This window comes from Oryctolagus cuniculus, chromosome 11 (genome assembly GCF_051225735.1).
Source record: "Oryctolagus cuniculus isolate XC-2025 breed Fujian yellow rabbit chromosome 11, ASM5122573v1, whole genome shotgun sequence".
NCBI lineage: Eukaryota > Metazoa > Chordata > Mammalia > Lagomorpha > Leporidae > Oryctolagus > Oryctolagus cuniculus.
This window is the reverse complement of record NC_142877.1, coordinates 67,207,063-67,231,392: the sequence shown is the minus strand read 5'-3', so window position 1 is coordinate 67,231,392 and position 24,330 is coordinate 67,207,063. Positions and strand designations below refer to the sequence as shown.

At 41.0% G+C, this 24,330-nt stretch overlaps 1 long non-coding RNA gene and 1 pseudogene across 3 annotated transcripts in view; both read right to left on the bottom strand.

The window, feature by feature from the left end:
- LOC103348315 (uncharacterized) overlaps window positions 1–24,330 on the bottom strand; it is a 167,553-nt gene that overhangs the window by 31,909 nt on the left and 111,314 nt on the right. For 2 of the 3 annotated variants that reach the window (XR_016216863.1, XR_016216865.1), the window contains exon 1: window positions 9,357–9,561. The exons of the other annotated variant lie outside the window; for it this stretch is intronic. This is a non-coding gene — a long non-coding RNA (uncharacterized LOC103348315). Of the gene's footprint in view, window positions 1–9,356; window positions 9,562–24,330 lie in introns of those variants that run through there. 3 annotated transcript variants of the gene reach the window in all.
- On the bottom strand, window positions 4,254–8,446 carry LOC149123508 (syntaxin-8 pseudogene; annotated as a pseudogene).

The following is a 24,330-nucleotide window of genomic DNA, read 5'->3' as shown; positions in this document are numbered from 1 at the left end:
GTTCTCAAAACAGTATATAAACCTGTGGAGTCCGGGCAGCCTGGTTTTGGAACCTATACTCTCAGTCACTACAGATTATTGCTTCTTTAATTGTGCTTGAATTCAAGTTCTACCCTTTAAAATCTATGCTTCCTAATTTAAATTTTTTCATTTTCATTTTTAATTAGTTTTAACAGATTCAATGTGATTTGTAGATACAATTCTAAGAATGTAGTGATATTCCCTCCCTCCTGCTCTCCCTTAATTTATCAGAACTTCTTTCCCAATCTATGAAATATCTCTTTCTCAGCTGTAAATCAAAAGATATGAATCAGCCATCTAAACAGAGTTAGTGAACTATTTGGGGAACTTTTAGTTATTATTTTTTTTGACAGGCAGAGTGGACAGTGAGAGAGAGAGAGAGAAAGGTCTTCCTTTTCTGTTGGTTCACCCTGTAATGGCCGCTGTAGCCGGCGCACTGTAGCTGGCCCACCGCGCTGATCGCTGATCGGAAGCCAGGAGCCAGGTGCTTCTCCTGGTCTCTACATGGGTGCAGGGCCCAAGCACTTGGGCCATCCTCTACTGCACTCCCGGGTCACAGCAAAGAGCTGGACTGGAAGAGGGGCAACCGGGACAGAATCCGGCGCCCAGACTGGGACTAGAACCCTGTGTGCCCACGCCGCAGGCAGAGGATTAGCCTGTTGAGCTGCGGTGCTGGCCTTTAGTTATTATTTTAATATTAATATAAATATTAAAATTGTGTATATTTATTTGGTACTATGTGAGGTTTTGTTACAATAGGTAGATTGTATAGTATCCAGTCAAGGTAAATATAATTATTCTTTCAAGTGGTAAGCATTTCTTACTGAAAGCATTCAAAATCCTATTTTCTAGGTTTTTTTAATAGAGAGGTATGTGGTATGCTGCCTGTCTGCTAAATTTTTAATAGAGAAATATGTGGTACATTATCTATATTCACCCTACTAGGCAACAGAACCCCAGAACTTCTATAACCTTGTACCTATCAATCAATCTCCTCCATCCTCCATCTCCACTTCCCTCCCCAGCCTCTGGTGACCATCAGTATATTTTTAACTTCTATGGCATCACCTATTTTTTAGACCCCATATAAGAATGAGATCATGTGATATTTGACTTGTTGTGCTTGGCTTACTTCATGTAACTTAACTACTTTCATTTCTATCAATGTTGCAAATGACAATATTTTGTCCTTTATTATGGCTGAATAATATTCCATTATGTATATTACCACATTTTCTTTATCTATACACTGATGGATGGATACTTAGGGTGTTACAATTTCTTGACTATTGTAGATAGTGCTGCAATAAACTTGGGAGTGCAGAAGTCTCTTCAACAGATGGATTTCATTTCCTTTGGATATATACCCAGGCGTGAGACTGCTGGATCATACGATAGATATATTTTTAGTTTTTTGAGGAATCTCCATACTGTTTTCTACAATGGCTATACTAATTTACATTCCCACCAAGAGTGTGCAGTTTGGTCCCTTTTCTCTACATCATCACCAATACTTATTATCTTTTGTCTTTTTGATAATAGCCAACCTTACTAGAGTGACATGATATCTTATTGTGGCTTTGATTTACATTTCCCTGATGATTAGTGATGTTGAGCATTTTTTTCATAAACATGCTGTTATGTCTTCCTTCAAGAAATGTCTGTTTAGATCTACAGCTCATTTTAAAATTAGATTATTCAGGTTTTTTTTTCTATTGTTTGTTGTTTATATATTCTAGATATTAGCGTTTTTTGAGATGTATAATTTCAAATATTTTCTTCCATTCTGCAGGTTGACTCCTCATTATGTTGATTGTTTCCTTTGCTGGGCAAAAGCTCTTTAGTTAGGTGAAATTACATTTGCCTATTTTTACTTTAATTTTCTGTACTTTTGGCATTTAATCCAGAAAATCCTTTTCTATCCCAGTGTCTTACAGCGCTTTCCCTATATTTTCTCTTAATATTTTCAAAGTTTCAGGTCTCAGGTCTTTAATCTGTTTTGAGTGGATTTTTGTACATGGTGAGATACAAGGGTTTGGTCTCATTCTCCTACATATGAATATCCAATTTACCCCACAGCATTTATTAAAAAGACTATCCTTTTACAATGCTTGTTCTTAGTATCTTTGTCAAAGATCACTTGCCTGTAGATTTGTGGGTTTACTTCTAGGGTCTCTATTCTGTTCCATTTGTCCATGGACCTATTTTTATGCCAATATAATGCTTTTTTAATTACTGTAGCTTTGTAATACATTTTGAAGCCAGGTAATGTAATGCTTTCTGCTTTATTCCATTTGATCATGATCAGTTTGGTCATCTGGGGTCTTTTGTGGTTCCATACAATTTTACTAGTGTTTTTTCTGGTTCTATGAAAAAATGTCTCTGGGATTTTGATAGGGATTGCAATGAATTTCTAACTCATTTTGGATAGCATGTCATTTCAATTATATTAATTCTTCCAGTCCATGAACATGGGATATTTTTCCATTTCTTTGTGTACGCTTCAATTTCTTTCATCAGTGATTTATAGTTTTCATTGTAGAGATCTTTCATATCTTTGGTTAAGTTTATTCTTGGGTTTTTGTTTTTGAGCTATTGGGAATAGGACAGCTTTCTTGATTTCTTTTCCGGATGATTCATTATTGGTTTAACAACACTACTGACTTTTATACATTGATTTTGCACTCTACAATTTTGCTGAACTTTTAAATTTGTTCCAACAGCTTTTTGGCAGAGTCATTAGAGGTTTTCTATATATAAGATCATGCCATTTCAATACAGTGACACGTTTATTTTCAATTGGATGTCTTATTTATTTTACCTAATTGCTTTAACTAGGAATTCTAGGTGTATATTGAATAAAAGTGGTGAAGTAGGCATCCTTATTGTATTAGTCCACTTTTCGTTATTTTAACTAAAATAGCTGAGAGGAACTTCTTTGGGAAAGAAAGGTTTATTTTAGCTTATGATTTGGAGGTTACACTTCAGGATCAGGTAGTCACATAGTCCAGTATCTGATAGAAGCTGGTCATGGCAGGTGAAGAGAAACAATCACATGGTGAGCTAGGAAGCAGTGACAAACAGCTAGGCCAAACTTGAACTCGAATAATCAGTGCTCGAATAATCACCCTCCAAGGGCATGCCCCCAGTGACCTAAACACCCTCGAGCAGACCAACCTCTCAGATGCCATAATTAGATTGTCTCCACCTTAATCCATTAATCATTAGCATTAAAACATCAGATTTAAACACTTCGCATGAGTTTTTGGGGAGATAAGTTCCACTGTACACATACACTTGTCTTGTTTCAGATCTTAGACAAAAAGACTTCAGGTTTTTCCCCATTCTATATGATGTTACTTGGTGGCTTGTTATAGATGGCCATTATATGTTGAGGTATGTTTCCTCTCTACCTGACTTGTTCAGAGTTTTTATCATGAAGTATACTGAATTTTATCAAATTTCTTTTCTGCATCTATTGATGGGCAGCATAGGCCAGAGACAGGGCAGGGTGAGGAGGTTGACCATACAGGGGAAGGGATGGATGTGGAGAAGGGAAATCAGCTACATACAGGGAAAGAGATCAAATAGGCAAATAGATATTAAGGACAGTGGACTACAACAAACATGCTCTATGCTGACAACAGAAGATCTAAGAGAAAAGACCTGTAGGAAATGTCAGGGTGTCTGGCTGCTCAACTCACTACGGGTAAGAAAGGGCTTCCTAGGATGATCTTCCCACCTTTCAAGAGTGGCTTGGCCTTCCCAGTTGAAGTCCTGGTTTTTTTTCTCTACCATGGAGCTTAGGCCCAGATGATTTCCATTCGTTATTGGCATAGTTTCTCCAGGCTGGAAAATTCATCCTAGGCTTAGGAGAACTTAAAGCACAAAAGGCCGGGCACCTGTGCACTAGCTCCCTTGCCAGGGGAGCACTGAGACCTTGTCACCAGCTGACAGCTGCAAACTGTGCATGTTCAGTGGCTTCCTGCTCAGAAGCCAACACATCCATAGGATGAGAACAGATGGGTGGAGCCAGGACTCCAGAGGAAAGAAGTTTTTCTTTTCTTAAAATTCAACAAATATTTATTAAGTACTTATTGGGATGGACTCGATTTTTTTTTTCTTAGCTTGGGGGCCTGGTGTTCATTGAGAATGAGTTTTGCAGACCAAAGAGGTGCTGGACTTTTCTCCCACATCGGCAGGTGACATGGCAGGTGCTTTCTTCATTGCCATCAGTTGGTTGGCCAGATGGCTGTGATCGCAACAGCCACAAGCAGCATTAAGCTCAACACTATCACCCCACATGAGGTCAGCTTTCTGTACATCAGGTTCACATGTCTGGTTTCAGCGTGGAATTTTTCGCCAGATTGGCAAGGTCATCAACTGTCTCATTCTATTCATCCAATTCATTCCCAATTTCTTGCCCTGTTTGTTTTTTGGCGGCTTACAATGGAGGAAAGGGCATTAGGGCTTGTGTCCTATTCTTGGATAATTTTCTGCTGCTGTTGCTGGATTTCATCCAAGCCCAGGCCTCTGGTCTCCTCTGGTTCGTAAAAGAGCCAAGGGTTGGGTGCTTCTCACTTAGCTCCTACACTCATCAGACTGGACCCTGGATGTCTTTTCAACCCTTCTTTCATCCTGATTTTGTTGTTTGAGTTTTCTTAGCAAGCTCTTGATCTACTGGACAAGTAGAATTGTCTGTGGAAAATACAGGGCTCTCCAGGTTCATGCAGTCTCCACCTGCTCTGAACTAAATATTTGTGTCTTCGAAATTCATACATTGAAATCTAAACTCCCAGGGTGGGGCCTGCTGAAGATGATTAAGTCGTAAAGATGGAGCCCTCATGAATAGGACTAGAGTCCTTATTAAGGAGATGCCAGACAGCTCTCTTACCTTTCCCACAACATGAGGGCACAGCAAGTAGAAGGTAGTCTATGAATCAGGAATCTGGCTTCCACTTGACATCAAATATACCTCCACCAAAGACACTTATTATGAGCCAGACAACACACTTAAAGTGGAGGGTAGAGCAATGAATAAGAACACAACTCCCCTCTCAAGGATGGCTCAAGCTAGGGTACTTTTAAAAGGAATTTTTCAAGTTGAATGACAACACACAGATGCATAAAAGTCCACAAATCATAATTATACTGCTGGGTGAATTTCATGAACCAAACATCCCTGTGCAACCAATACTCAAATCAAAACCAAGAACATGGCCAGCACCTAGAAGTCTCTTGCTTTTTCTAATCACAACCACCTTGTTCCTCAGACAAGGTTAATCATTCTCTTGACATTAGATTTTTTTTAAAAAATTATATTCCTTTACATTTTAGATCATGTTTTTGATTAATATGAACTGTGCATTCTCACAGGGTACTATGAGATATTTCAGTATATGTATATGATGTATACAGATAAGAGTATCTCTACTATCTCCTCTGAAAATACATAACAGGTTGCCATGGGCTGCGGTCACCTCACTATTGTGTAACACTGGTAAGGCACACTTTCTATCTAATTCTGATTTGGTATCCATTATCCAACTTCCTTCTAGTCACTGTAACTGTCCAAGCCTCTATGAATTACCATTATGTTCTGATTGAGGGTTTTGTGGCCTCTACCTTCTCTTGACTTTCAACATAGCTTAGTTTTTGCTGAAAGCAGCTCACCTTTTCTTTTCTTTTCTTTTCTTTTCTTTTCTTTTCTTTTCTTTTCTTTTCTTTTCTTTTCTTTTCTTTTCTTTTCTTTTTTTTTCTCTGACAGGCAGAGTTAGACAGTGAGAGAGAGACAGAGAAAAAGGTCTTCCTTCGGCTGGTTCACCCCCCAAATGGCTGCTACAGCCAGTGCGCTGTGTGAATCCAAAGCCAGGAGTCAGGTGCTTCCTCCTGGTCTCCCATGCAGGTGCAGGGCCCAAGCACTTGGGCCATCCTCCACTGCCCTCCCGAGCCACAGCAGAAAGCTGGACTGGAAGAGGAGCAACCGGGACAGAATCTGGTGCCCCGACCAGGACTAGAACCCAGTGTGCCGGTGCCACAGGCGGAGGATTAGCCCAGTGAGCAGCGGCGCCAGCCAAAAGCAGCTCACTTTTCAAGGAGATTTAAAGAAAAATTGAGGACTGGTTCTTCCAGAAGAGAGCTTTCCTCCAGGGAGACCAGAATCACACATTGCTGATGTGATTTCCCTGTGTGATTTCCCTGCTTCTGCTGCATGGTAATGCTGTGAGTTGCTTATTTGTGTGTGGCAAGTTGAACTTGGCCTGGTATGGCCCTGGACAGGGCTGCTGAATATAACTACCAGCAGGGGGCCTCTGCTGAAATCCAATCTCTAGCTCTTTGCAGGATAAGACGCAACAAGCAGGATACTGTGTGTGTCCATGTCACACAGGCGCCTAGTGGCAGCCCTGAGTATGAATGGTGCTTGAGTTGGAAGAATGAATGAAGTAGTATACTAAGCTTTATCTATGACCCAAGGACAATTCAAGGACTTGCATGTTCTCAGGGGCCCCAAAGGCACCCAGGTACCACTTCTTTAATAGGAGGCCTTCAGGGATACCTCCCCAAGTTCCCATGGTGCCACTCCCTCAGTACAGTTCATCTATGTCAGCAGATGCAGAAATATTCCTTTATTTGTGTAATATAAAACCTTAAAGAATTCAATAAGTGCATATATATTCTCAGCTAGGCCAGCTAAAGTATCCTTCATTCTTTTCTGAAATTTTACAGAGCTGTTGAACCCAGAATTGTAAAACCACTCTCCTCCTGAGGACTGTCCAGGTGCAAAGTCCTCTCCCCACAGTGATAATAATTTGGTCTCTTCTCAACTTCTTTTTAACATCTCCCCTCATTTGCCTCTGCTTTTGGACTGATTTTGCCTTTCATTTGTCTTCTCCTTTCCTCATTTCTTTTTCTTCTCACTCTATTTTTAAGGCTCTCACTGGGTCTCTTTGGCAATCATATGAAGAACAGAAAGCAGGAAGCAGGTGTTTACCATAGGAGTTAGAACATTCATATCCTACATAGAAGAGCTTGGGTTTGATTCCCAGCTCTGGCTCTTGACCACAGCTTCCTGCTAATGCAGACCCTGGGCAGAGGGCAGAGAAGAGGGAAGCAGTTAGGCTCAAGTGATTGGGTCCCTGCATCTATGTGGGAGACCTGGATTGAGTTTTTAGCTCCCAGCTTTGGCCCAGTCCAGCTCTGGCTGTTGCAGGCATTTAGGGAGGGAACCAGTGGGTGGGAGCATCTCTCTCTCTCTCTCTCTCTCTCTCTCTCTCTCTCTTTCTCTCTAACTCTATCCCACCTCCCTCCCTCTTGCTCCCTCTTCCTCTCCCCATCCTTGTAAAATAACTTTTTAAAAAAGAACAAAAAGAAAGGAAGAAGACATATCCCTAGAAGACAGGCAAAGAACAGAAGAGTACTTCCATAGATGGCAGTACATGTCACATGCCTTAAGCAGACAAAAACCACAGACACAAATTGCTATATAGGACACATTTTGCATGAAATTATCTTTTTAAAAATATTTATTTATTTATTTGAAAGTTACACAAAGAGAGGTAGAAGCAGAGAGAGAGAGAGAGAGAGAGAGAGAGAGAGAGAGAGAAATCGATCTTCCATTTGTTAGTTCACTTCCCAAGTGGTTGCAACAGCCAGGACTAGGCAAGACCACAGCCAGGAGCCAGGGGCTTCCTCTGGTTCTTCCACATAGATCTTCCACATAGATGCAGAGGCCCAAGCACTTGCGCCTCTTCTGCTGCTTTCCCAGGCACATTAAAAGGGAGCTGGATCAGCAGTGGAGCAGCTGGGACTTGAACCAGCATCCATAGGGAATGCCCAGGCTGCACCTGCTATGCCACAACTCTGGCCCTGAGATTTTTCTTCTAGCTTGGAGGAAGATACCATAAGGGATGACTGAAAAATTATGTGAGTGAGGAGGAGTAAGGTAAACTTATAGCTAAAGAATGTTAAGCTTGAGAGCATTTCCAGTGTTTCTGATAGGACATCCCATCCAGTGCCCTCATTCCGTGGCTTAGAAGCAGGCCCAGAGGCTCTCTCTGACCCAAGTAGTCAGTGGCAGGGACCCATAACTCAGTCTCCCAATTCAGTATTCTCGTCCTCATTACTGTTCTTGTATACTGGCACGAACACACACTAGCCTCATCCTAGGTGTCCTGCTTGAGTTGCAAGCTGCAGCAAGCTGAGAAATTAAGAATTGCAGTATCATTTGCAGGAGCATCCATCAGCACTCAGGCCAGCCTTCAGAGAGCACAAAACAAGGGAAATATTTTCTTTATACTTTAAAGTAAGGGCAGCACAGTTAGCTAGGCTTCCCTAACTTACTTGTTCTTGGAGTGTTGAAACTTCTCCTAGGAATGTAATCTTTTGTCTTCTTGTGGTTTGTTTGATATTTATTACCCTCTTTCATGCCCTCTGTTCCCTTTCTCTTCCTCCCCCTACTCCACCCTACCATCCCACTCCAGTCCATGTCAAGTCTGAGGAATCTTAAGGGGAAATATCACAGTCACCAAGGTCTTGCTATCATCACCAAGGTTGATCCCACATGGTGTCTACAAAAATGAGGGGTGAGGCCACAACTCTTACGCACTCCACTGGGTCGATGTGGGAACACAATGCCTTTCACTCCTCATTCTCCATGCCTTAGATGTGTCCAGCCTGCTAGACTCAAGCTTTTCTACTCCCCTGGTTTCAACAGAACTTCCAGCCATGGTTTTTCCATTTTTTAGTCACATTTCAAAAGCAACAGAATTCAGAGGTCTGAAAGGCTTTTTAAAAATGCATTTCATCTGATCCTAAGCCTATAGAATTCAAGCTCAAATTTACCTTTGAGCTCCTTGTGCCCACTGTTACTAATTCAATTGTTTCTTTTGTGTCTATAAATTACACTGGAATTCTTTTTCTCTGTCCTTTAGTTTGTTTGGTTTCCAGGATGTTAGAAATCTCATCCCAGGCTCTAATTAAAGGTCCAGCACTAATCTGTCATTTGTTTCCAAGATGTTTGAAGAGGTATCTGACTCAGTTCTTAACCCTGCAGGCTGGCTTCTCAGAATGTCAGTGGAGAGTTCCAGAAACTTCTTCTATGAGCCATGCATTGATATGCAGTCTCAAAGTTTGCCCCCAAAACAATGTGCTGCCACAGAGGTAGAGAGGCACAACTGGGGAAGCTCAGAGGATGCTGGACCAGGATGGCATCCAGCCACCCACTCTGACATTATTGCTGTAGCAGTTGGCTCCTGTAGCATCTTGTCCTAAGCTACAAGATGGCAAGATTTAGCAATATCTTAAGTTCCTTTCTTTTCAAGAAAGAAGTGACTTACTGTTTGGTTTCTTCCTGTGCACTTCATTGTTTGGCCAACTGTGTTCACAGAGGCCAGGGAACCTTGCTGCAAGAAGGCAGGCTTGTCTGCTGTCCTAATTGCTTGCCCAGTTACCGGCGCATCGCAGCTCATGCCAACAGCCGCACTATTGAAGAGCCAGCCAGAAACAGACATGAAAGGGAACGGGACACATAAAGGCAGTTCTGCTCTAGTAAACTGCTCCATGGCATTCAAGGAGGGGAAAAGCAAACAACGTGAACTACAACTCTGAAATGTGCTCAGCGAAAAACAAACTGCCACTGGGAGCCTTTGGAACTTTGTTCCAAGGCAAAGTTCAGTTATACAGAGCAAATGATTCATTGGTGTCCAGGCCATGCTGGGAAGAATCAATGTTTTTGCCCCAGAGAGTGCAGTTTTGAAAAAAGGCTAACCACGTATCAGATGGATTTGCCATATGTCGAGAGACACTTAAATTTCAAGAATTCTTTTCCTCCATTTTTGCCATAGATCCACATACATGCTAATGTATAATCTGGTGATGGGAAAATGTCTAACAATTTTACCATATGTGAGACTGCCCAAGAGGTGTATCATATTTAGATGGTTTCAGAATTTCATTACCCGCCTTCCAGGAATGTGATCCTTTACAGATTGTCATTGTGTACAGGACAAAGACAGACAACCAACTCTCAGCAGACCCTGAAGGGCAGTCTCCCTTTTGCCAACATGCTCCTCACATTTCTTTCATGGTTCAAAGAGAAAAGTAACAGATGCTCAGCCCCAACTTCTTGTCCAGATCCCCTTCAGAAAGCGAGTTATCACAGCTTGCATAAAGTTTACTAGAAGTGAGACTTGGGGACAGAGATTATGTTCATGGTTTGGATGGCAGTGGCACCTGTTGAGTTTCTCCTTATTAGACTGGCTGTGAAAATGTCCATTTCAAGCATCTATATATCACCAAGTGAAGGTGTCTCTACAGGGAAAATCAGACAAATTTCCACAATGACCATTTTCAGCTGCTCCGTTTGTCTAAATATTCAACAAAAATGCTATTTTTTTTTCAGTAGAGACATCTTTATCCATGATCCCCCCCTTTTTTTTAACTAAGTGCCATCCATCGTTAAGTCTGTTTTTTTGTTTTTTTGTTTTTTTTTTTTTGTTTTTATCACATGGAATGTGAGCTTTGAGTGTCTTATTGAATCAAGGCACATTATTGAACCTGTAACTTCTTGCTCCAACCTGACTGACTGAGGCTCTGCCAATAGAACAAGCAGAGATCTGAATGTAAACAAAAATGTTCCACCGTAACTCAGCACTAAGTACAAGGACTGCCAGGAATTCAAAACTGCAAAGGGGAGTTTCATCCATCTACCTCCTTATCACTAGGTAGACCCATGCTCAGATAACCCCCCAAAAAGGTTTTACATTTTTTTAAAAAAAATTTAATCAGTAATTATTGAGTACCTCCAATGCTAGCAAAAAAATAAGTACTAGACACATCTTGAATGAAGAAGTAGATAGTTTGATGGCAAAATGAGCTCTATAAAAGAATTACAGCCTGTGACAAGATCCTGCTCCACTTTCCCAAGCTGCCTTATTGAAGTCCTGTTGTCCCCCTGTCTCATTCCACTCATTGCTGTCTACCATTCACAATCCCACCTTAGCCATTGTTATTCCCCATGCCCAGAATGCTCATCCCTGGGGGTCTAAATGGCCAGCTAGGCCACCACCTTCATACCTTTGCTCAACTTCACCTTGTGAGTGGGGCCCGCTCAGATTGCTCTATTTAAAGCTGTAGCCTGCCCTCCAGGCCCACACTCTGCGTTGCACTTACCCTGCCCTTCCTTCTCTTTTTTCAGTAGTATTTATGACCAAATACACATAATTTATGCATTTACTACATTTATTACTTCTTTTATTTTCCTCTGCTGGAATGTAAACTTCACAAAGGCAAGAATCTTTGTTTTGATCACTGGTATATCCTGAGTGCATAGCCTAGAGCCTGATACATTGTAGCTGTTCAATAAAGATTTGTTGAATGAATAAGCAAAGGACAAGGACAGAGGAGGCCATATCAAAGACAACCATACAGGAGGGAAGAGTATCTCACTAGACGCTCAGCTCCTGACTTCTTATCCAGATCCCCTTCAGAAAACAGTGCCTACAATGTGATGAGTGGATCAACAACTTCACTCCAAATAGGCCCTGAGGTGAAACTGCCTGAGTTCAAATTCTTATTCTGCCAGGAACAGTATGGACAGTGGAATCATCAAGACCATACCTTCACCCTGCTGTGGCAGGATCTCTGATGGAGACACAGTCGTTTTACCATATCTACAGCTTTGCTTTTCATGGTCTCAGTTACCTACTGTCAACCATGATCCAAAATTATGGTTCAATAAAATATTTTGAGAGAGACACATTCATATAACTTTTACTATAGAATGTTGTTATAATTATTCTATTTTATTATCAGATATTATTGTTAATATCTTACTGTGCCTACTTTATAAATTAACTTTTATCATAGATATTTATGTGCAGGAAAAACATATTATATCCTCTTATAGGGTTTGGAAATATCCATGGTTTCAGGCTTCACTGGGAGTCTTGGGATATTTTCCCTGTGGATAAGGGGGCACTATGGTTCCAATCTGTATTTTTTGGTCATCATATTTCCCTTAAACCCATTCTAAGCCACCCATCTTCCAGAGATCATAAGATCTTGATGATGGAACTCTGAATAACAATAACAGGCTGAATATCAGGGTCACATCTTCTATGTTCTGAATATCATTCTTGTACAGTCCTAGGGTAGGGATGTGGGAATCACTTGACTAAGCACACTCTTCCTACTGACATGACATATGAGGAGATGGAGGAGGCGTTGCTTTGAGTCAGATTTGATTTGATGTAAATAAAGACAGGTGACTTCCTTACATACCTGCATACATGGAGGATTCGCTCATATACTAAATTTGTATTTAACAAATTTACAATTCTTTTTTTTTTTTTTTTTGACAGGCAGAGTGGACAGTGAGAGAGAGAGAGACAGAGAGAAAGGTCTTCCTTTGCCGTTGATTCACCCTCCAATGGCCGCCGCGGTCGGCGCGCTGCGGCCGGCGCACCGTGCTGATCCGATGGCAGGAGCCAGGTGCTTCTCCTGGTCTCCCATGGGGTGCAGGGCCCAAGCACTTGGGCCATCCTCCACTGCACTCCCAGGCCACAGCAGAGAGACAAATTTACAATTCTAAAAGCAAGGTGATCCTAAAGTTTTTCTAAGGCCCTTCTTCATGAATGATTCCAGCTATTTCTTAGAAGTTGTGTAAAAGAGGAACAAGATTCAATTCAACCTCTTTTTTTAAATTGATTGATTGATTTGGAAGTCAGAATTACAGAGAGAAACAGAGAGATAGAGATCTTCCATCCACTGGTTCACTCCTCAGATACTCACAATATCCCAGGATGGGTCAAGCTGAGACCAGGAGCTTCATCTGGGCTTCCTGCATGGGTGGCAGGGACCCAAGCACTAGGGCCATCTTCTGTTGCTTTTCCCAGGCCATTAGCAAGGAGTTGGGTCAGAAGTGGAACAGCCTGGATAAGAACAGGTGCCCATAGGGGATGCGGGAAGCAGCTTTACACCTCACATTGCAATGCCAGTCCCTTAACCTCTCACTAAAGCCAGAAAAAAGCTATTCCTGGGAGAAGGCTGAGCAGAGCTCATCTGCCCAGTATTGGAAGCACCCTCCAGGCACCCAAAGTCAGAGTCTAGGAGTTTCAAGAACATGGGATGAGCTTGTAGAGGGACTCTTCTGCGGGCAAGATGCATACTGCCCATGTAGATCCATTCCCTAAAGAGTCTGGAAGGGTATTTTCTTCTCTTTTTTCTTTTTTTTTAATTTATTAATTCATTTCCCAACAGGGACTCCTTTTTTTCCAGTTTGATATGAATTTTTTATTTGGTGGTGTGTGTGTGTGTATTTAATTTTATTTTAGTTATACAAGTTTCGTGTATTTCACTTATACAGGTTTAGGAACATAGTGATACTGTCCCCCCTAGCCTCCCTCCCACCTGAACTCCAACCCTTCTTCCTCCTCCTTTCACATTCCCACTTTCAATTTTTACAGATATATTTTCAGTTCACTTTATGATCTGGAAAGACATTTTCCATTGCTGACTGCTTCTTTCACATTTGTTTTTCAGGTTTAAGTCTGAATCCTATAATCACGACCCTACAAATCCAAGTTTTAGACTTCAGCAGCAAATTGTCTTAAACCTGCTTGAAAGGCTGGCACCGCGGCTCAATAGGTTAATCCTCCGCCTTGCAGCGCCGGTACACCGGGTTCTAGTCCCGGTCGAGGCACCGGATTCTGTCCCGGTTGCCCCTCTTCCAGGCCAGCTCTCTGCTGTGGCCCAGGAGTACAGTGGAGGATGGCCCAAGTGCTTGGGCCCTGCTCCTCATGGGAGACCAGGAGAAGCACCTGGCTCCTGGCTCCTGGCTCCTGCCTTTGGATAGGCACGGTGCAGCGGCCATTGGAGTGTGAACCAACAGCAAAAGGAAGACCTTTCTCTCTCTCTCTCTCTCACTGTCCACTCTGCCTGTAAAAAAAAAAAAAAAAAAACACCTGCTTGAAAAGTCCCCCTCTGCATAAAAATAAATTTTCTCTTCTTCCCAGGCTCAAATTGGCATGAGGAATTTTTTTTAATTATGTAAGTGCTTTATATTTGGATTAAGACCAAACCTGGGAAGTACGTTTTTTTCCCTTTGATTAATAATTTCTAGAGACTGATCAGTCTCTGAAGATGTTTTAAAATCCCTCCTTGGTAATACTTTTTTCTTTACATTATCCTCCCAAATGTGTGTTTGCATATGAAATGCCAACAAGTAGGAGAAGAATCCTTCCACTGTATAGGTGCAGTGAAAGCAGTAATTCCCTTTTTTTTTTTTTTCTCCCTCCTTCCTTCCTCCCTCCCTCTTGGTGTTATCCTTCATTTGCAAAGCTTTCATATTTATTTAAAGAACAGTGCATTCTGGGGCTGGTGCAGTGGTGTACTGGGTAGAGCCACCTCCTGCAGTGCTGGCATTCGATATGGATGCCATGCTTCAATGCTCCTTTGAGACCGGGCTGCTCCACTTCCCATCCAGCTCTCTGCTGTGGCCTGGGAAAGCAGTAGAAGATGGCCCAAGTCCTTGGGCCCCTGCACTCATGTGGGAGGCCTGGAAGAAACTCCCGTTTCCTGGCTTCAGACTGGCACAGCTCTGGCCATTGTGGCTACCTGGAGAATGAATCAGCGGATAGAAGACTTTCTGACTTCTCTCTCTCTCTCTCTCTCTTTCTCTCTCTGCCTCTCTGTAACTCTGCATTTCAAATAAATAAATTTTTTTTAAAAAAATTAGTGTATTCCAGAACATGGAATATGGCTATATCTCATAAGTACACATAGAACACAGCACTTGGGATTAAATGCCTCCCCTTCTAAGTAAGCCCATTTGCTTTCTTTCATGTGCATGTAAACTTTGGTTCCAAAATTTATCTCAGAACAGGAGTTTGGTAGCAGATAATCAGAAGACCAAAAGCAGAAGCAGACAATGCAAAGAGTGATTGGTATCTGCTTTCCATCCAGCCTCATGGACTGAATTTGGAGCCCTATGATTAGAACGAGAACAGGTCCAGAAAGTGAAGGAGTGACTCAAGAGAAATGTGTGGTTCTACACACAAACATAGTTTTGGGAACCTCAATAGACATTGGCAGAATTCAACATCTCCTGGGGTCGAGAGGATTGGGAGGAAGCATGGAGCAGTGTGAGTCAGACCCTTGGCAGAAAATTGTCACCTAAGGACAAATGAGCACCAATATTCTCCAAGTGAATTTTTGAGCAGAAGAGAAGAACCCTTTGAAAATTCCATAAAGTAAGCAATTACACGAAACAAGAATGGAGCATATGGACCGACCAGTCATTTGTATCATACACATAATATACCTGCATGTATATATAATACACAAATAGCACTCTATCCAATGAACTTAAAAGGGTGTGTAGCACAAATACTGAAAAGCTATTCTGATAACAGGGAAACTATTATTAATTCCATTTAAAGGGAAAAGAGGAAAACACTGAGGTTTTCCCAACACACAGCAAATCCAGGGTCCACTTTAGATCTCTATCACTCTATTACCCCCTCCGTACGCTGTGATGCACTTACTACTTTGGAAACACTTTCTCCTGATGTCTAGAATGAGCTTACTCATTTCAGCCACCAGAAGCACATTTCTGGGGATACTATGAAAGAGAAAGAAACAGAACAGCATGAAAAGGTACCTCTACAGGTATTGTTGTGGCTTTCAAACAAGAAACTAGAAGGCAGGCATTATGGCCCAGGGGTAAAGCTACCACTTAGGATATTTGCATCTTATATCAGAGTACCTGGAATATATTCCTACTTCTGTTTGCAATCCAGCTTCCTGCTAACGCACCTGAGAAGCAAAAAATGATGATCCAAATACGTGAGTCCCTGCTACCCTTCTGGGAGCTCCAAATGAAGTTCTTGCCCCACTGAGTTTGGCCTGGCCCAAACCTGGCTGTTGCAGGCATGTAGAGAGTGAACTAGGAGATGGAAGATCTCTCTGTTTCTCCATCTTTCTCTGTCTTTTCTCTATCTCTTCTTCTATAACTCTGCCTTTAAAATAAATAAACAAATAAAACTTTAAAAATGAATCAGAAACCCTGCACCGCGGCTCAGTAGGCTAATCCTCTGCCTTGCGGCGCCGGCACACCGGGTTCATAGTCCCGGTCAGGGCACCAGATTCTGTCCCGGTTGCTCCTCTTCCAGTCCAGCTCTCTGCTGTGGCCCGGGAGGGCAGTGGAAGATGGCCCAAGTGCTTGGGCCCTGCTCCTCATGGGAGACCAGGAGGAAGCACTTGGCTCCTGGCTTTGGATCAGTGCAGTGCGCTGGCTGCAATGCACTGGCCGTAGTGGCCATTGGAGGGTGAACCAACAGCAAAGGAAGACCTTTCTCTCTGTCTCTCTCTCTCACTGTCCACTCTTCCTGTCAAAAAAAAAAAAAAAAAGAATCAGAAAACTAGCAAACCAGAGCATTCATGAATAGGGAACACAAGATATCATCAGAAATTCATAGAAAATGCATATTATGAAAAACACTATTCATGAATTCTTTTGTGCATCAAATTCAACTTATATTTTACTTCCATTTTTTCCATGAAGTGTTTGAGATCCCTTTGTACATCGGAATATATGATTAGGTCTATAGTAATCAATCTGGGGAAAATATGTGACATATTATACAACTATAAACACCAGTTGCAGAGTTGTCTTAGCAAAATGCCAGTCACAAGAAAGTCCTCTACAGGGCTTCATACCTTGCATAACCATATTGAAAAGCATTAAGAATACATTTAAGCTGTTAGCTTCATCTGCAGTGGATAGGCATGAAGATGGAGGACATTTTTAACTTGTTCACATATTTTTGCATTATTTACTAGTTTAAATAAATAAATATTATTTATTTCTCTTTCTCTTAAATATTATTTATTTCTCTTTCTCTTAAAATAATTTGCTTCCTGGGTGTGTTGGAATATTGTGTTCCAAGTGAGAACTGGATTTTGTTTTTGTTTCTTTTAATAACAACTTTTATAGAGAACAAGAAAGGGTGGATCTAGGGCAAGCTGATTATTTTAAGAGAAAGGGAAAAACCTCAACCACTCAATGCCAAAACGATGAGTCAAATAATGAATGGCAGTGGGTTTTTTGGCTGCATTTCTTTGAGGACCTCCAACATGTTGGGCAGTGTGCTTGGTGCTGATAAGTTACAAATGAAGATTTGGCCTTTTACCTCTAAACTCACAACTGAGCACCAGGGATGGAGAAGTGCTTTATTTGTCCTTCCCCTCTTTCATTCCAAATCTTCACCAACCCAACTTCCGTAAGTGTTTTTTATTCAACTCCTTTCCTCTTCCCCTTAGCCTTATTTAATACTTAAGTAAGGAAAATGAGTGATAAATTCCCCCTAATCCTTCATTTCACAATCTACAAACATCCACCTCTACTTCTCTGTTCTTTTCACTCCAGATCTTGATCCTTTGGGGATCTACCTTCTCTCCTATACTGTGGGTCCTCTGTATCCATGGGTTCCACATCTGTGTATTCAAGCATCTTCAAACTCAACCAATCATGAATCAAAACTACCTTATGGGCAGGTGCTGTGGCATAGTGGGTAAAGCCACTGCCTACAGTGCTGGCATCCTATATGGGCACCAGTTCGAGTTCTGGCTGCTCCACTTCTGATACAGCTCTCTGCTTGGCCCCTGCACTTGCATGGGAGACCTGGAAGAGGTTCCTGGCTCCTGGTTTCAGATCAGCACAGCTCCAGCCATTGCGGCCATCTGGGTAGTGAACCAGCGGATGGAAGACATCTCTCCCTCTCTCTGCTTCTGCCTCTCTGTAATTCTGCCTTTCAAATAAATGAATAAATATAATTTTTTTATTTTTATTTTTTGACAGGCAGAGTGGACAGTGAGAGACAGAGAGAAAGGTCTTCCTTTGCATTGGTTCACCCTCCAATGGCTGCTGCGGCCAGTGCGCTGTGGCCGGCACACCGTGCTGATCCGATGGCAGGAACCAGGTACTTATCCTGGTCTCCCATGTAGGTACAGTAACAGTTTCGGCAGAATGATGAGAACCACAGCTGGAAAGAAGGAAGCTGAAGAACAAGGGAAATGAGGAACAGCATTTCTAAAAGTACAAAATCACAAGTCACTGGTATTTTAGGATCAAGGAGAATAGTTTGACAATATTGATGCTTGTTTGGTAAGGTCTTTTGTTTGTTTTTTATTATTTGTGCGAGTAGGTTTTTGGGGTTATTTGATTTTTGGTTTGCTCTATTTTGCTTTGAATTCTTTAAGTCTCCATCCAGTCTAACAGTAATAGGAAGTACTGTTCAAGTTTGTCTCCTAGACAACTGGATATAGCCTCTTAGCCTCTTGTATCCTATCATTCTGTCCTGGAAATTTTCATCTTATAATCCAGCATGATGAAGAATTGCTTGCTGTGTTCAGATTTGGTAACCAATGTAGAATAGGCAAAGCAGTTGTTTTCTAACAAAACAATTGCAAAACAACAAACAAAATGACCTTATCCGTGAAAACATCAATTTTCCCATTTGGACAGGGCCATCAACATTGACCCTTCCTGTTATTAAATGAACTAGGTTAAAAGTTTCTGGTTGGTCGATAACACAGAGACCAGGTACTGACTGTTGAGCGTAATTTTTCATGTGCAATCAGTCATTTTTCCCCAAAAAGTTATTAAGGAAAACAAATACCTGGAGGTGTAGGGAACCTGCTTTTCTTTACTGAGTCACCTTTTTCTTTTGCCTAATATAATCAATTTCTTTCTTCTAACATAGGTTTGGTCAGAACTCAATCACTTTTATATGCAATGAAATACTTTTGGCATAAGTCTGATAAAAAGAGAGGTCCAAAATATGCTGTATCTAGAAATAAACAAATACTAAAATAGCAATGATGAAACTAAGAAAGCTGGGTGTCACAGAGTTTTTGTCCAGGAAAAACTGGATTTCTCTGAATTCTCACTCAGCCTTTTTGATCTTTAGAACAAAGCAGTATGTACCAAGACAGCTCAGGATTTTATACAATGACAATTTGCCTAATCCTGTTGGGGAATTAAAGAAAATTACAACTGCCAATTCCACTACCTATTGTTGACACAATGGAAACTCATTACCAGATCGACTGAAACAAGGATGATTTGATTTAAGAAAAATTCCTAAACAATTGTTCTCATATCCTGGCATTATAAATTGAATCAATATTTCTGGTTGGCGACACATATCAAAAGACTTCAAAGTGTTTATATATTTTAATCTAGCAATTCCATTCTGTCATTTTGTCCCCAGGAAATTATCACAGCAAATTTAGTTTCAAGGATGTTCATTGAAAGAACTCTTGCTAATTGCAAAAATCAGAAATAGTTTTAATATTAAGACATTAAATTCTGATTAGATATACTTGGATATTACAGAACGCTATTTTAAGCCTCATATATTTTTCTCCTTTAATTCATTTATTTTGCCAGCATTTATTGAGCCCCTTCTAAGTGTCATGTCCTGTGGCAAGTGCTACAAAACGTGAGCACAGACCTGGCCCCTTCCTGGATGAAGCCCACTCTGCGTGGTGGGTGGGGATTGAGGGAAGATTGAGACTGAAAATTACAAAGCAGTTAAATAGCCAGAGCAACACGTACAATAAGGAAGTGGGACATGATGCCATGAGCATGCGGTAGGGGGTCTAAAGTAGTTAGACAAGTCATGGAAGGATCTCGAAAAAACAGTTACTGAGATAGATCTCAGGGATGAGAAGGGAAAGAGGAGATGGAAGACCATTTGGGAAAATAAAAATAGCCACAAAAAGGTCCTGTGGTGGGAGAGAGGATATTAAAAAACTGAGAGGGAGCTGGGCTGGAGCAGAGTGGTGGAGACTTGGGTGTTGCCTGAGGTCCCTGAAGTCCAGTGGGCTGGACCAGGGAGGGACAGACCTATCCTACTGGCATTAATAAGACTGCCTGTGCAGGGCTCTGAATTTCCCAAATCTTCATATTTTTTCTATTTCCTCATCTATTTGTCTTTCTGTTCTGCTCTTTGAGAAATTTTCCTCAACTTCACCTTTCAGTTTTCCCACTGAAATTTTATTTCTGTCATCTAATATTTTATTTCCAAAAGCTTGTTCTTATTTTCTGTTTATTCCTTTTTAAGTCATGTGTTTGTTTGGTTTCAATGATACAATATTTTCTCATATTAGGTATTAATTTTCATGTCTTTAAAGCTTTCTTCTACTTCCTTTATTGTCTCTATTTTGTCTGTCTATCTTTTCTCTGTTTATCTGCTTTGGTCTCTGGATTTCATGTTAAAGATTTTCCTCACCTGGGGCTGGTGCTCTGGCGTAGTGGGTTAAGCAGCCACCTGCAATGCTGGCATTCCATATGGGAGCTGGTTCAGGATCCGGCTGCTCCACTTCCTATCCACCTCTCTGCTATGGCCTGGGAAAGCAGTACAAGATGGCCCAGGTCCTTGGGCCCCTGCACCCACGTGGGAGGCCCAGAGGAAGCTCCTGGCTCCTGGCTTTGGATCAGTGCAGCTCTGGCCATTGCGGCCAATTGGGGAGTGAACCATCGGATGGAAGACCTCTCTCTCTCTCTGCCTCTCCTCTCTTTGTATAACTTGGACTTTCAAATAAATAAATAAATCTTTAAAAAATATTTTCCTCTCCTAACTGATGATCCTTGACTGGAATTTCCTACTTAAATCCTGACAAGGAATCCTCTGTGTGTGGGGACAGAACTTGCCAATTGGTAGATTTCACTGAAGGATCACTGGGTAGCAGCTGCTCATATGTGTAAATTCTTTTCCACCAACAGGTCAGGTTTTCCCCAATATCTTAACCTTATTTTAAAGGTTTCAGACTGGCTGCTATTGTCATGGATGCCAAGGCAGGAACTTAGAATTTTACCAGTAAGTTCAGTGACTTTTCATTGTTTTTGGCAAGATTCTTCCCTACCGCTAGATCCTAATGTTGCTGGTGGATCTGAGTCCAGTGACCTCTTCAGAAAGTAAACCTCCTGTCTTATGCAAGCTGGTAGAGGAATGGTTGTTTGGATACATGGAAGGAAAAAGACACAGAGTTCTGCATATTCTTTTTAAAGAACTGAACCATGTACCTCTACTGTCAATGAACACAAGAGCACTAATTCCATTGGGGGTACGGCAGGAGGAATCTACTTGCTTTTCCTTGCTTTCCCCCACCGTACGAGGATCTGGATTTCACTTCTAGCCCTTTGTGTTGGTCACAGCCAATGGCAAGCGCAGTCCACATTCAAGAAATGGGGAAACAGACTCTACCTCTTACGGAGGGATCTTCAGTCACATTGCAATGGACAGATGGAAAGAAGGGCAAAGGACTGTAGCTGTCTTTGGGGTCTCTCCCAGTCACTTCTGGTTGATCATTTTTTCAGTGCCCAGGATATTATGCTGACTTTTCTTACCAGCATTTGTTTATGCTCTCATTGTTAATGACTGTGGTTTAGGCCTCCTTATCCCTTTATTTATTCAACCACTTATACAGCCAGCATGCAGACACCTTCTGGTATATCAAGCACTGCCCTAGGTGCTGAGCATGTAGACATGAATAAAATAGTAAAATTCCTTGTCTTCATGGGGTTTATACTCTAGTGAAAGAAGATATATAGTAAACAAAATGTGTAAGCAAATTCTATGAAGAAAAACAAAGCAGAGAAAGGGAAAAGGGCACTGAGAGTGTACATTTTAAATAGGCTTATAATAGTCATGTTGTGACATTTGGGCAGGAAGTAGAATTGTTCAGTCTGCAGTGTTTAATCTGCAATTGTCACAACAAAATATCATGCCCCCAGTAAAAATTATGCTGTGGGAGAATATTTGTCTTCCAGTCAAGATAGATTAGAAATCTCTGCTTGAGGCACATTCCTCTCCTCTAATTACAAAGTAATGATTGATAAAATATAAAAGAAGAAATTAGATAGGGCCTAGCCACAAACAAATAAAAGATCAGCATTTTTATGACGCAAGAACACAACAGAAATACAAATCAGGAAATAAGTTGAAGCTGTGGATTTTCTGGAACCTGAATCAGGTTCACCACTCAAACACAGCAATGGGGAAAATGGTTTTCTGTAAGACTGAGATGCTTCAAATGACCACTTCGTGAGTCTATGCCTTTTTTATAAACATGTATCTATAATAGTGGGTCAATGCAGATATAGTCTCAAACACAGGACCAAACTCGCTGCTTAGTGATATGGTTTTCTTTCTCTTGGCTATCACCAAAGGGCTAAATTCCAAGCTTCCAATATAAGACTTGGTTCTGTATTAGCAATTCCTGGAATATTGGGTTTAGGCATTCATAAAACAGCTATTAAGGGTGTGGTGATCCCAGAGAGAGAGAGAGAGAGATCAAGGAAAACAAAGAAAGAAGAAAATTCCAATTCAAAATAAACCTACATGCAAAATTCCAAACACATGCATGAAACTAAGAAAACTAAAAATGACAAAAAACAGAAAAAATTATAATCAGGAGATAAAATCAATCCAAGTAAAATAAAAATTAAACTATATAGGATTAGCTTAGCAATTAAGACACATATGTATCACATTGGACTGCCTGGGTTTGATTTTTGCTCTGGCTCCTGACTCCAGCTTCCTGCCAAAGCAGAACCTAAGAGGTAGCAATGATAGCTCAAATAATGGGTTTCTGACATTCACACATGAAACACCTAGAATGCATTCTCAGCTACTGCTTCTGGCCATGGTGTAGTCCTGACCATTGTAGGCATTTGGGGAGTAAGCCAGCAGATAGAAGTGTGCTCACATGCTTCCTTTCTCTCTCTCTCTCTCTCTCTCTCTCTCTCTCCCTCCCTCTCTCTCTCTCTCTCATTCACTCTCTCTGTCTCTCGAATAAAATTTTTTTAAAAATGAACTATATAAAATTTAATATCAGTATGTTTCTGATCCTCAATGAGACAAAGAAAGGCATAGTAGTCATAAAAGGACAGAGAAGTATGACCCAAAAATATCCAGAAATGAACTTAGAATAAGATCAATAAAAACAACTTAAGACAAAATAAAAATAAAATCACTGAAATAAGACATCTGATAGACAACATAAATTCTGGGCTAGATTTGAAGAGAGAAGTATAACAGGGAGCTTGTAATGAGAAATTCACACAGAGACCAATAAAAGGAAAAAAATATTAAAGAGTTTCTGGGAGATACAGAGTATGCAGTAAAAGGAAACAACTTATATTTGATAGTAGTTCTGGAATCAGCCCATCAGTCAAATGGAAAATATTTATTGGGCATCTAGTATAGTCAAGTACTATTGTAGGGACTTCTATACATCCACAAACAAAACAGGAGGAAGAAATCCCTATCTTCATAGAACTTACATTCTAATAGGAAAAGATAAAAGGTATACCAGGATTCTTCCAGGAAATAGATAGCACATTCAAAAGGAATGAATGCACATAAATCAACAGCCCAGCTTCCAATCAGAGGATAGCACCATAGAGGCTTAAAAGGACAAGCCACAGCATGGCAGAGACATGAGAATTAAAAGCTTAGAAAAAGACTTGTTGCTATAGCCCTGCAAATAAGTAACCAACACAGCTCATTTTAAGGCTGTTCAAAGGATCAACAGAAACTCACTTCAGTGAACATACTTTTGAAAGCCAACTATGGTCAGGCCCTCACGCTGAAACTCAAACAGAAACAGAGTTACTCTAGCAAATATGCTTCTGAGAATTAACCAAGCAACAGCCTTGCCAACTAACAGTGCTGCTACAAATGATGCCAACCCATCTGGGCCTTTGCAATTCCGCCAATCCTAAACTCCTTGCCTCCCCAGAGCTCTCTGTAAGACTGGGAGTTTTCCCACTTTGGGACACTATGTGGCCCAGTCTGGTGTTCTTTAATATCAGTGATAGAACAATCTAGGAAAATACAACCCTAAACTCTTTCTATCTCTCTTCCCCATGTCCACTGTTTTGACAGTGCTTCATGTAGCTGAACCCACCTACAAGTCAGCGAGCATGGGAGATCTGTTGATACCACCAACAGATGTTGATTTCCCTAGGGCACAGGACAGGGTGGATAAGGGTGAAGAAATCTCAAGAACAACAGTAAAAAGCATAATAAGTAAGTAAATTACATGTGAAGGAACTTCAAAAAGTTTGTGGAAAACAATTAAAAGATAAACTTATTTGGGTACTAGAAATTTTGAAATCCATGCAGTCATTTTTTTCATAACACCCTTTTTTTACAAATGTTTTAAAGACCCTCTCATAAAGTAAGTTAGAAGGTAATACAATAGAGAAAATGGGATTGTAAGTACTAGAGAAGGGATGAG